Source organism: Mobula hypostoma, chromosome 29, assembly GCF_963921235.1.
Source record: "Mobula hypostoma chromosome 29, sMobHyp1.1, whole genome shotgun sequence".
Classification (NCBI taxonomy): domain Eukaryota; kingdom Metazoa; phylum Chordata; class Chondrichthyes; order Myliobatiformes; family Myliobatidae; genus Mobula; species Mobula hypostoma.
Genome location: NC_086125.1, coordinates 24,442,000 through 24,454,287, shown reverse-complemented (window position 1 = coordinate 24,454,287; position 12,288 = coordinate 24,442,000).

The following is a 12,288-nucleotide window of genomic DNA, read 5'->3' as shown; positions in this document are numbered from 1 at the left end:
TTGTATTCTTTATATCAGACTGGAACGATGAAGAGATAGAACATCGAGAAGGATGCAGACTAGACGGACCAAACTCTACTGTGTGACCTTCAGCTCCAGCCTCTTTATTTCTGGAAGGGAGGGGGACCCACCACTCAAATAGTGGGTATTGGCAGCTAAGCTCACCGTGGATGATAAACAGGGAAGTGATCTTGCCTTTGAAGAGTAGGTAGCTACAGTATAACCTCCCCTCCCTTTAGTGAGAGTACTCATAGCTATCTTTGTCAGATAAGTCTTAAGATCTTTGTTTGAGTTCAGAATTTTGTGGTCAGTGAACTCAATGCCATTACATTCCCAGACATCCGCCCTCACCCTGTCTTCCTGCTACCTTAACAAGGATAGAATTCCTCTTGTCCTTACCTACCACGCCTATGTCTCAAGTCTGTCGGGGTCATCTACTGTATCGGCACTCCCAATGCAGCCTCCTCTGCATTTGTGAGACCCAGTGTAGATTGGGGGTGTTGCTTTGTTGAGCACCTTCACTCTGCCTGTAACAAGCAGGGTTACCCGATGGCCAACTATTTTAATTCTGATCCTCATTCCCATTTCAAAATGTTAGACCGTGCCCTCCTCTACTGCCATGATGAGGCACCCTCAGGGTGGATGAGTAACATCTTGTATTCCATTGATTTCTCTAACTTGTGATAATTTTTCACCCTCCCCCTTCCCTCTTCTTCAATTCCCCAGTCTGGGTTCCTTCCTATCTCTTCTTTTCTGCTCAACTGTCTATCACCTCGCCATGGTAGGGAGGGAACGTCGACTCAGACCATGAGAGGCCTGTGTCGGGCATTTTCATGCCTTACAAGGCGCAGATTGGAAGTCTGTGTGGGGCGCCACCCCTCGCACAGACACTAGAGCAATGTGTGATTAAGTGCCTTGCTCAAGGACACAGACACGCTACCACAACTGAGGCTTGAACCAGCGACCTTCAGATCACTAGACGAATGCCTTAACCACTTGGCCACGTGCCCAACACGTACCCCTCCTCCTTCCCTTTCTCCCATGGTTTATTCTCTTATCAAATTCCTTCTTCTTCAGCCCTTTACCTCTTCTACCTATCACCTCTCAGTTTCTCACTTCATCTCCCCTCCCCCATCTACCTACCTTCTCCCTTACCTTCTAGCTTGTGATCTTCCCCTTACCCCCTGCCCCACGTTCTTATTCTGGCTTCTTCCCCCTTCATTGGCAGTTTTGGTCCGAAATGTCGACCGTTTATTCCTTATTCCTTTCCATTGATGCTGTTTGACCTGCTGACAAACAACCAATGTGCAAATGAAGATGACTGTGCAAATGCAAGAAAAAAAGTAAATAACTAACGTTGAAAATATGAGTTATAGAGTCCTTGATAGTGAGTCCATAAGTTGTGGAATTATTTCATTGTTGAGGTGAGTGAAGTTATCCACGCTGGTTCAGGAGCCTGATGGCTTTGGGGTAATAATTGTTCCTGAACCTGATGGTATGGGATCTAAGGATACTGTACTTCCTTCCTGTTGGCAGAGTGCATGGCCTGGATGGTGGGATCTTTCATGATGGATGCTGCTTCCTTGTGGCAGCACTCCATGTAAGTGTGCTCTTCCTGTGAAGGACTGGGCTGTATCCAATGCTTTCTGTAGACCTCTCCGTTCTTGGCCATGGATTGTTTCCATACCAGTTCTGAAGTTTGAATAAAGAAATGCAACTTCCATGGTATTTTTTCATGACTAAATCATCGTGAGTGTGATCCACATTAGGTAAAAATAATTACCACACAATTAGCACCTAAAAAAATAGACACAAATCTGTCAAGATTCTAGGCATAGCGACTATAAATAGATGCTGCAAATTCACCACGAAATCAGCATTAGTCATGACCAGAGTTTTGTAGAAATAAAGAATGCTGTATTTGACCTGGAAGTATTTGATAATGCTCCAGCCCCGACCTAGAGGGGCACAAAAACTGCACTAAAAATAATGATGGATGACTTCGATGAAAAAGGCAGTATTTGGATGCTCGCTGTTGTGAAATCTGAGTGATATTATTATCAGACGGAAACAAATAACAAAAGTGCATACATTCACAGAGAATCTCATTTCCTGTTTAATCACAAAAATGGAATCTCACAGCTAAACTGAGTTTCCCTTTTGGAACATTGCCTAGGAAAGGAATTGGTGGGATTTGGCTCAGGGTTAACGAGAGCCAACATTTCCTTGTTTCTAAATGAGGTCTGGGAAAGAAGTTTGTTTATCAGCTCATCTTCTGAAGGAACACCTTTCCACTTGCTGACTTCCCAAGGTCACTAATTTACTATGAAAATCGATGTGCCTCTTGGAGAGAATGAGGTAGTGGAATCATGTTTATTATCACTGTCGTATATAATGTGAATTTTGTAGTTTTGCAGCTGCAGTGCAGGGCAATGAAATTAAATTGCTATAAATTACAAAGTAAATAAATAGTGCCAAGGAAGGAATAATGAGGTGACTTTCATGAACTGTTCAGAAATCTGATGTAGGAGGAGAAGAAACTGTGACTGGATTATGGAGTGTGGATCTTCAGGCTCATGTACCTTCTCTGGACTTTGAACTTCTCACTAATAATCATAACAAAGTTCAAAGTAAATTTATTATCAAAGTACATATTTGTCACAATATATAATCCTGAGGTTCCTTTTCTTGCAGTTATTTACAGGGAAATAAAGAAATACAATAGAATTTATGAAAACTATAAATAACAAAGACTGACAAACAACCAATTGTACACATAATAAAAAAGTAAATGAATAATACTGAGTTGCAGAGTTCTTGAAGCTGAGTCCGTAGGTTGTTTAGTCATTTCAGTGTTGAGCTGAGTCAAGTTATTCACATTGGTTCAGGAGCATGATGGTTGAGGGTAATAACTGCTCCTGAACCTGGTGGTGTGAGTTCTCAGGCTCCTGATGGTAGTAGAGAGAAAAGGGCAAAGGCCTGGATGATGGGATGCTGCTTTCTTGTGGAGGCGCTCCATGTAAAATTGCTCAACGATGTGGAGAGCTTTGCCTCTTTTGGGCTGAGCTGTATCTGCCACTTTTTGTAGACTTTTCCATGCCAGGGTACTGGTGTATCCGTACTTGGCCGTATTGCAACCAGTCAGGATAGACTCCACCGTGCATCTATAGAAGTTTGTCAAAGTTTCAGATGACGTGCTGAATCTACACAAACCTCTAAGAAAGTAGCGGTGCTGTTGTGTTTTCTTTGTGATGGCTCCTACATTTGGTCCCTGACCAAAGAATTTAAAATTACTTACCCCCTTCCATCTCCAATCTACTGATGAAGATTGGCTCTTGGACCTCTGGCTTCTTCCTCCTGTAGTCAATAATCAGTTCTTTGGTTTTGCTGATGTTGAGTGAGAAGTGGTTGTTGTGGCACCACTCATCCAAATTTCCACCCTCCCTCCTACATGCTGATATGCCAATTCCTCACCATCAGCCAACGACGGTAGTGCCATCAGCAAACTTAAGCACACAGCCTTGTGGTGTACCTGTCCTGGTGGTGATTGTGTAGGAATCAGATTCACCCAGAATCAGGTTTATTATCACCGACGAATGTTGTGCAATATCCTGTTTTGTGGCAACATTAAAAAAATTACTAAAATTCAAATAAGCAAATGGTGCCAAAGAATAATAGTGAAGAGTTGTCCGTGGGTTCATGGACTATTCAGAAATTTGACAGTGGATGGGAAGAAGCTGTTCCTAAAATATTGAGTGTGAGTCTTTAGGCTCCTGTACCTCCTCTCTGATGATAATAATGAAACGAGGGCATATCCTGGGAGTCCTTCACAATGGATGTCGTCTTCTTGAAGTTGAAAATGTTCTCGATTGGGGAGAGGGAAGTGTCCATAATGGAGATGGCTGAGTCTATAACCTATTGCGATCCTGTGGACAGGGTCTCCATACCTGGCGGTGATGCAGCCAGTCAGAACACTCTCCTCGGTGCATCTGTAGAAGTTTGCTAGAGTCTTTGGTGGCATATCGAATGTGGTCAAATTATACCTGAAGTTGTGCAACAGTACTTTACAGAACCATTGCCTGGCTGGGCCCAGACTTAAAAGAAAGAGCTGCTCCAGGTCAGGTCACACTTGTGGAAAGAGGAACTGAGTTGGTGCTTCAAATTGCTGAGATCCGTGCTGAGGAGCGTTTTGGTTGAGTTAGACAAACCAGAGCAGAGGCACTCAAACCCCTCTTTTACTTATGAATGGTTGTAAAATTGAAACAAAAAGCAGGGTAAATAAATTAAGGGTTAAGAATTATACAACTGATATGTAAACCATATGCGTGCTTCTAACTGTGATAAGGACTTTTAGTTTTGCAATTACCAGAGGATCTGCTGTAGCACTGAGACAAAGTGTAAATATCCTCTTGTTGCCACGATCGCTCATGCAATTAGTTAGCTGTTTGCTATTTAGAAACCGTGAGCAAAGACAAGCCAGACCAAACATGCACGGTCATGAGGTTGACAGAGGCAAGGAGATGTGCAAAATTGTTTACGTGATTGAAAGTCGAGAGAAAGAGCAGTCAGTGAATGATCTGTGTAAAGAAAGTAATGATAAAAATTACAACACATACAAGATGCTGGAGGAACTCAGAGGATCAGACTGCACCCATGGAGAGGTATAAAGAGTCATTGTTTCATGCCGAGACTCTTCGATCTGCAGAAGCTCTGATCCTGACCTCAGGTGCTGCCAACACTCCAGTTTCCTCCACATTCTAAAGGTTGGTAGGGTTAATTGGCAGCAGGAAATTGTCTTGAGTGTGTGGCTGAGGGGTGGAATCAGAGGTAAGTTGTTGGGAATATGGGGAGAATAGGCTACAGGGAAAATTAATGGTTAGTTAGATTGTTCTGTAAACCAGCTGAGATTTGATGGGTGAAATGGTATTTTCCTATATCGTAACAAATTACAATGTATAATACTCAAGCTTGCAGTTTTTTTGGCAAGAGCATAAATATTTTCTTTTGATCTCATACTATTTGTAACTTGTCAATGAAATGTTGCTTCCCCATTCAACTCAAGGTTCATGCTTTCGTAGTTTGTTTTGTTCAACTTAATGGCCCTGGTTTCTGGTTGAATGAGCAACAGAAAGTGCTACAAATACTCAGCAGACCAGGCAGCATCTGTGGGAGGGGAAGTAGAATGTGTTTCATGTCGAGGGGTGTCCATCAGGACCGACGGCTCCTGCACCTTGCTGTTTTGTAACTCCACTTGAACTCAGACAAGCTTTTGATTTTCTGGTAAAATCTTTTTCTTTACTGCCTTTGACCATAAGAGATTGGAACAGAATTAAGTCCTTCTGCCACTCCTACTCTTCCATCTAAACAATTACAGCTGGATTCTCCACACAAAGTATGAGAGCTAGTGTCGTCACCACAACCATTTGCTCTACTCCTGTGCTAGATTTTCAATTTGAGGCCTCCAAAGGGATCTCACTTGAACTGGGCCAGAACTTCACCCTTTACCATGGCCCCAGAACAAAGTTAGGTCCCAGCATCTTTCATCTCAATCGGTGGTACCACATTGCTGTCTAATTCTCAATGAGCTGGAGACTAGACCTCACACCAAATTTTTGCCCTGGGGTAGCTAAATGAAAAAACATGTTTTTGCACCCCAGCCCGAGCCATAAGATAACTGCCTGCCATATTGTCAACGATTATAGTCAGTGATTATATTTCATTCGGAGTTTGAAGAGATTTGGTTTGTCACCTAAAACAGCCGAAAGCTTCTAGAGATGTACTGTAGAGGGCATTTTGACAGGCAGCATCACTGTCTGGTATAGGGGAGGGCTACTGCACAGGACCGAAAGAAACTACAGAAAGTTGTAAAATTAGTCAGCTCCATCTGGGGTACTAGCCTACATAGTATCCAAGACATCTTCAAGGAGTGCTGCCTCAGGAAGGCGGCGTCCATTATTAATGACTCCTTCATCCAGGACATGCCCCCTTCTCATTGTTACCATCAGGAAGGAGGTACAGAAGCTTGAAAGGGTCACAATCAGCGATTCAGGAACAGCTTCTTCCCCTCTGACATTCAACTTCTAAAAGGACATTGAACCCATGAACACGACCTCACTTTTTAAAAATATGTATTATTTCTGTTTTGCTCCATTTTAATCCAACTATTCCAACTATTTAATATATGTATATACTTACTGTAATTGATCTACTTAATTATTTTTTTCCTTTCTGTTATCATGTATTGCATTGTACTGTTGCTGCTAAGTATACAAATTTCACAACACATGCCAGTGATAATAAACCTGATTCTGATTCTGAAATAATATTCTCACTGGGGCCTGAGGGATGTGTTTTTAGTGGGTTCTTGTGAGTGCCCGGGAAAACATTTCCTTATCTGTTACCATGGAGTTGGCTGCCTCCCACAGTCTGCCCTTTCGACATTTCAGACAGTCTCCCTGCTACCGCTGCAAACTGAGATACGTGGAGTCACAGAGAAACAGGGCACCGAATCAGGCCCTGCTACCCACTCTCCATATTGACCTTCAAATGGCCATTTTTACGCCCAATCATATTCTAATCCGTTTTTTCTCTCCCCACAATCCCACCAATTCCGTCCCGCCAAATACAAAGATCAAATAACTTAACCAACCCATACGATTTTGGGATGTGAGTGGGCCAGGTGGCACGGTGGTTAGTGTAATGCTTTACAGCATTAGCTGTAAGATCGGCAATCAATTCCTGCTGCTGTCCGTAAAGAGTTTATACGTTCTCCCCGTGACCCCATGTGTTCCCTCTTGGTGCTCCAGTTTCCTCCCACGTTCCAAAAAGACATATGGGTTAGGGTTAGAAAGTTGTGGGCATGTTACGTTGGTCCCGGAAGCTCCAGGCTGCTCCCAGCACATCTCACATTCTGTTGTTTACTGACACAGTCTGATATGTTTCAATGATTCGATGTACGTGTGACAAATAAAGCTAATTTTTGCTCTCTTTCAAAATGGGAGTGGCCATTAAAAAAACCCTACAAGATTGCAGGAAGAACATGCAAACTCCACACTGACAGCACCCAGACCGCTGGAGCTGTGAGGTAAGAACTCTCTCAACTGCACCACTGAGCCTCCCCTTAGCCTACTTCCCAGCAGACCTTCCATAAGGCCATATGACATAGGTGCAGAATTAGATGATTAGGCCCATCGAGCCTGTTCCACCATTCGATCATGGCTGATTTATTTTCCCTCTCAGCCCCATTCTCCCGCTCTCTTCCCTTAACCCATGACAACTGTGCTAATCAAGAACTTATGAACCTCTGCTTTCAATGGATTGGCCTCCACAGCCATCTTCTCCACTCTTCGGCTAAAGAAATTCTTCTAGGGTTCTAGCCTCTCCCACTACTGGAAATATCCTCTCCACGTCCTCTCTGTCTACGGCTTTACGTTTGAACAGTCAAATGAGAGGAATCCTAGAGTCACAGGAAGAACATACAAACTCCACTGGAGTCAGGATCAAAACCTGGTCTATTGAAGCAGCAAGGTATTCAGGTGATCTTGGGATTCAGGTGGCTAGAGCTGTCCTCGAACAAAATGATGCAACACACAAAAGATTAGCTTATTTATCACGTCTACATCTCACACTCACGTTCTCAGTACTTTGTTTTGCACAGTTTGTCTTTGGCGCATTGATCGTTTGACAGTCTTTGCTCCTGCTCAAAAAATTTTACCTTATCTTCAAGTTCTTACAACAGTTCGGCAAGTTTTAACTTACCTCAGCTCGAGTGGAACCCTTTGGAAACCAACACATGGAAAATGCAGTGCATTGGTTGCACCTCATTGGAGAAAAATAGTGAAGCCATCTTTCTAGGGTTGGTGTGAATAGATTAGTTCATGTTATATCAAGTGAACGACAAATCAAGTCTGTATCTGATAAGCACGTAGTAGTAAATACCTCTGTTTACCACCGCAAGGAGATACTCTGATAATACAAGCAACCATCCGGTGCAGCGAATTTTAAATCTGTGTGATCTGAAGGGTTGAGAAAAGTCCAGAAGAGAGGGGCTAACCTCATTTTCCATCAGCGTGCTCTAGAATATTTTGGCTAGAGCTACCAAGACATTGAATTAATATATTTTTGGCCAATTTCACCAAACTTTGCTGGGCAGTTGGATATACACATGAACACACAAAAGAATGGAGGAGCAACACACATCAAAGTTACTGGTGAACGCAGCAGGCCAGGCAGCCTCACTAGGAAGAGGCACAGTCGACGTTTCAGGCCGACGAAGGGTCTCGGCCTGAAACGTCGACTATACCTCTTCCTAGAGTTGCTGCCTGGCCTGCTGCGTTCACCAGCAACTTTGATGTGTATTGCTTGAATTTCCAGCATCTGCAGAATTCCTGTTGTTAAAGCATGGGGGAATTCAGTGGGTCAGGAAGCATCTAGGGAGGGAAGTGGACAGTTGACGTTTTGAGTTGGGACCCTTTATGGTGCTGCAGTAGTGTAGCACACATTTATAGCTTGGGGCATTCCGGAGTTTAGGAGTTTATTTCCAGAGCTCTCTATAAGGAGTTTGTACGTTCTCCTTGTGAACTGTATGGGTTTCCTCCAGGTTCTCTGGTTTTCTCCAACAGTCCAAAGACATCCGGGTTAGTTGGTTTATTGTCCTGGGACTAGGCTAGTGTTAAACTGGTGGGCTGCTGGGCAGTGTGAATCTCTGGGCTGGAGGGGCCTGTTCAGCATGGCGCATCTAATTTTTAAAAAATCAGGATTCAATTCTTGTCCATTTGCCTCCACAGCTGCTGCCTGACCTGCTGAGTTCCTTCGGCATTTCTTGTGTTGCTCTGGATTCCGGCATCGGCAGTCTTTTGTGTCTCTCAGGATTTGGTTACAAAAAAATCTGTGTGGAAACTACATTCCTGAGCAATGGAAATCTTCCATTTTACCCAACATATGGTGACCTGAAAGGATTCGACAAGGTCTCTGGACACCTGAGCCCTACCAATGGAGAGAGGCTTTCAATGTTAAGTGCTGATGGCGAAGAGGGTAATCCTGGAGAGGTTAAAAGTCTGGGTGACATACTGTATCTGCCAGATGGGAAAAAGCAAAGCCAAAACCAATAAGACTATACCAATAAACCCGACCGCCCACTCCTGCTTCAACCTAGCTGGACATGTAAGATCATTTAATTTGCAGCAGCATAATAGTGTAATGCTCCACAGCGCCATTTTCCTGCTGCTGTATGTAAGGACTTTGTACTTTCTCCCAGTGACTGCAGAGCTTTTGTCCTACATTCCAAAGACGTTCAGATTTAAGTTATGAAGTTGTCGGCAGTGCTATTTTAGCGCTGAAAGCATGACAACATTTGTAGGCTGCCCTTGGCACATCCTCAGGCTGTGTTGGTTGTTGATGCCAATGACGAATTTCACTGTAAGTATCAATATTTCGATGTACATGTGGCAAATAAAGCTAACCTAATCTAATCTTTAGAGATGCCAGTCCAAACTTTTTAAATATTTCTTTAGGTGTTCATTTCTCTCAGCTCATTAACATTGATTCTGTAACATCTTCCATACATTATTCCCGTTTGTTGCATTTTGTTGTTTGGGCTATTATCGGGATACTGTACCAACATAGAGTGTGTGGCTGGTAGGATTTCCTGCTTTCCATGAGGCTGCCGCAGAAACATCTTTATCACCCACTTCCCATTGGTTTACCAGATGGACCAGAGTCTCTTTTACAACAGCGGGAAAATATCACAAACTTGAAGCCATTTGCAGTTTCCTTAACTAGATATGATGTCCAGGCGTGTCACTAAATGGATTTAGCACCTAATTATCGATGGAAAATGACTAAAATAAAGGGTTGCCATTGGTTACAGAGGGAAGTCCAATGAGAGCACTCTCCCTAGACGTGCATTGTTAGTAAAAATAATATAAAGGGTGGATTAAAATCTGAAACACCGATCAAATAAAAAAACCTATGGAATGTTTTGGTATTTCTTGTATATATTCTTTTATGTAAAACTATCCAGGCCATGCTGTCTTCTTGCTGCTGCCGTCGGGAAGGAGATATAGGAGCCTTGGATGCCATATCGCCAGGTTCAGGACAGTTATCACGCTTCAACCACGCTCCTGAATCAGCCTGGATAACTTCACTCATTTCAATCCTGAACTGATTCCACAACCTATAAAGTAATTTTTAAGGACTCTACAACTCAAATTCTCAGTATTTATTTATTTGTTTACTTGTATTTGACTGTTTTTTTCGGCATTGGTTGTTTATCAGTTTTGTACATAGTTTTTCAACAATTATATTGTATTTCTTTGTCCTACTGTGAATGTCTGCAAGAAAATTAATCATGACAATTATGATGACATATAGTATATGTACTTTGATAATAAATTTATTTTGAACTTTGAGCTTTTATGAATAAAATGTATTTTTGAAATTAAAAATACTCTGATCAGATTTGTCACTGTACAGCCTTGTCTTTCTCTTTTTAAAATCAATTTTGCCCTGTTTCATTGCTTAATGCTGCCCCTATGAGAATTACATTGATCAAGTTGATGGTTTTGAAGTTACTCAACCAACGAGGAAGTGATCCCTTGCCGTTACTGAACTGACGTGATATTCTACTTAACAAGGTGGGCTGTAGGAAAGATGAATTACCAGGTAGTGTTCAGATTCAGTTTCAGATTGAGATTTAATTATCACTTGTACATCAGATATACAATGAAATGCGTGGTTTGTTTTAACAGCCAACACACGCAAGGATGTGCTGGGAGTACCCACAAGTGTGGCCACATGACCTGGCGCCAACACAGCATATTCACAATGTTCACAGAACACAACACGTAACACAGGAACAACGAAAACAGCAACAACTGTCAGCAGAACAAAACAAGCCCCTTTCTCACCCACACACCCACGCATGCATTCAGACAAGCCTCCAATTCCAGGATAGCCCTTATCTGGGACGCCAGTACTTGGTGCCGGACTCAAGGTCTCACACACGTCAGGACACCAACCTCCTGCTAATGGCCCAGACTCTTCCTCTGGACTTGCTGACTTCAATCTTCAACCTTTTAGTGTTTTCTACATCCTGACACACCCAACTCTGGATTTCAACCTTCAGCTTTACCCAAAACCCTGTCCCTCAAATCATCACTACAAACCTGAAAAAACAACTACGCTTGATCCTCACCATCGGTGGATGTCGTAGCTCGGCCAGAAGGAAGCGTTCATGCGTTCAATGACCAACCAGAAATCTGATAGCAGAGGGGAAGGAGCTGTTTCTAAAATGTTGTGTGTGTCATCAGAGTACACTCAGTGGCCACTCTATTGGGTACATCTGCCTGTTAATCCAATCAGCCAATCAGGAGGCAGCAACTCAATGCATAAACACATGTAGATATGTAAACATAAAATACTCCGCAGATTCTGGGGTCAAAGCAACACTCACAACACACTGGAGGAACTCAGCAGGTCAGGCAGCATCCGTGGAAAGGATGAGTTGACGTTTCGGGCCGGAACCCTTTGTCAGGACTGTAGGGGAAAGGGGCAGAGGCCCTATAAAGAAGGTGGGGGGAGGGTGGGAAGGAGAAGGCTGGTAGGTTCCAGGTGAAAAACCAGTAAGGGGAAAGATAAAGGGGTGGTGGAGGAGAAGCAGGGAGGTGATAGGCAGGAAAGGTGAAGAAGGAATAGGGGAAAGCACTATGGGTAGTAAAAGGAGGCGGGACGAAGTAAAGTCGATGAAATTGACGAGCTCAGCATGAGTGCAGGAAGCAGCACCAATGTAGTCGTCAATGTACCGAAGGAAAAGTTGGGGAGCAGTAGGTAAAGTCGATGAAATTGACGAGCTCGTCAGCCCTCAAATTCACTTGGTCTATCTCGGACATTTCTCTCCCCTTTCTCAATCTCTCGGTCTCCATCTCTGGAGACAGACTGTCCACTGACTCTCATAACTACCTCAACTATACCTCTTCCCACCCCGCCACATGCAAAAATGCCATTCCCTATTCCCAGTTCCTCCGTCTCCGCCGCATCTGCTCCGAGGATGGGGTTTTCCGTTCCAGGACATCACAAATGTCCTCTTTCTTTAAGGATCATGGTTTCCTTTCTGCCGTCATCAATGATGCCCTCACCCGCATCTCCTCCATTTCCCACACTTCGGCTCTCACCCCATCCTCCCGCCACCACAACAGGGACAGAGTTCCCCTTGTCCTCACTTACCACTCCATCAGCCTCCGGATCCAGCACATTATCCTCCACAACTTCCGCCACCTTCAACAGGACCCC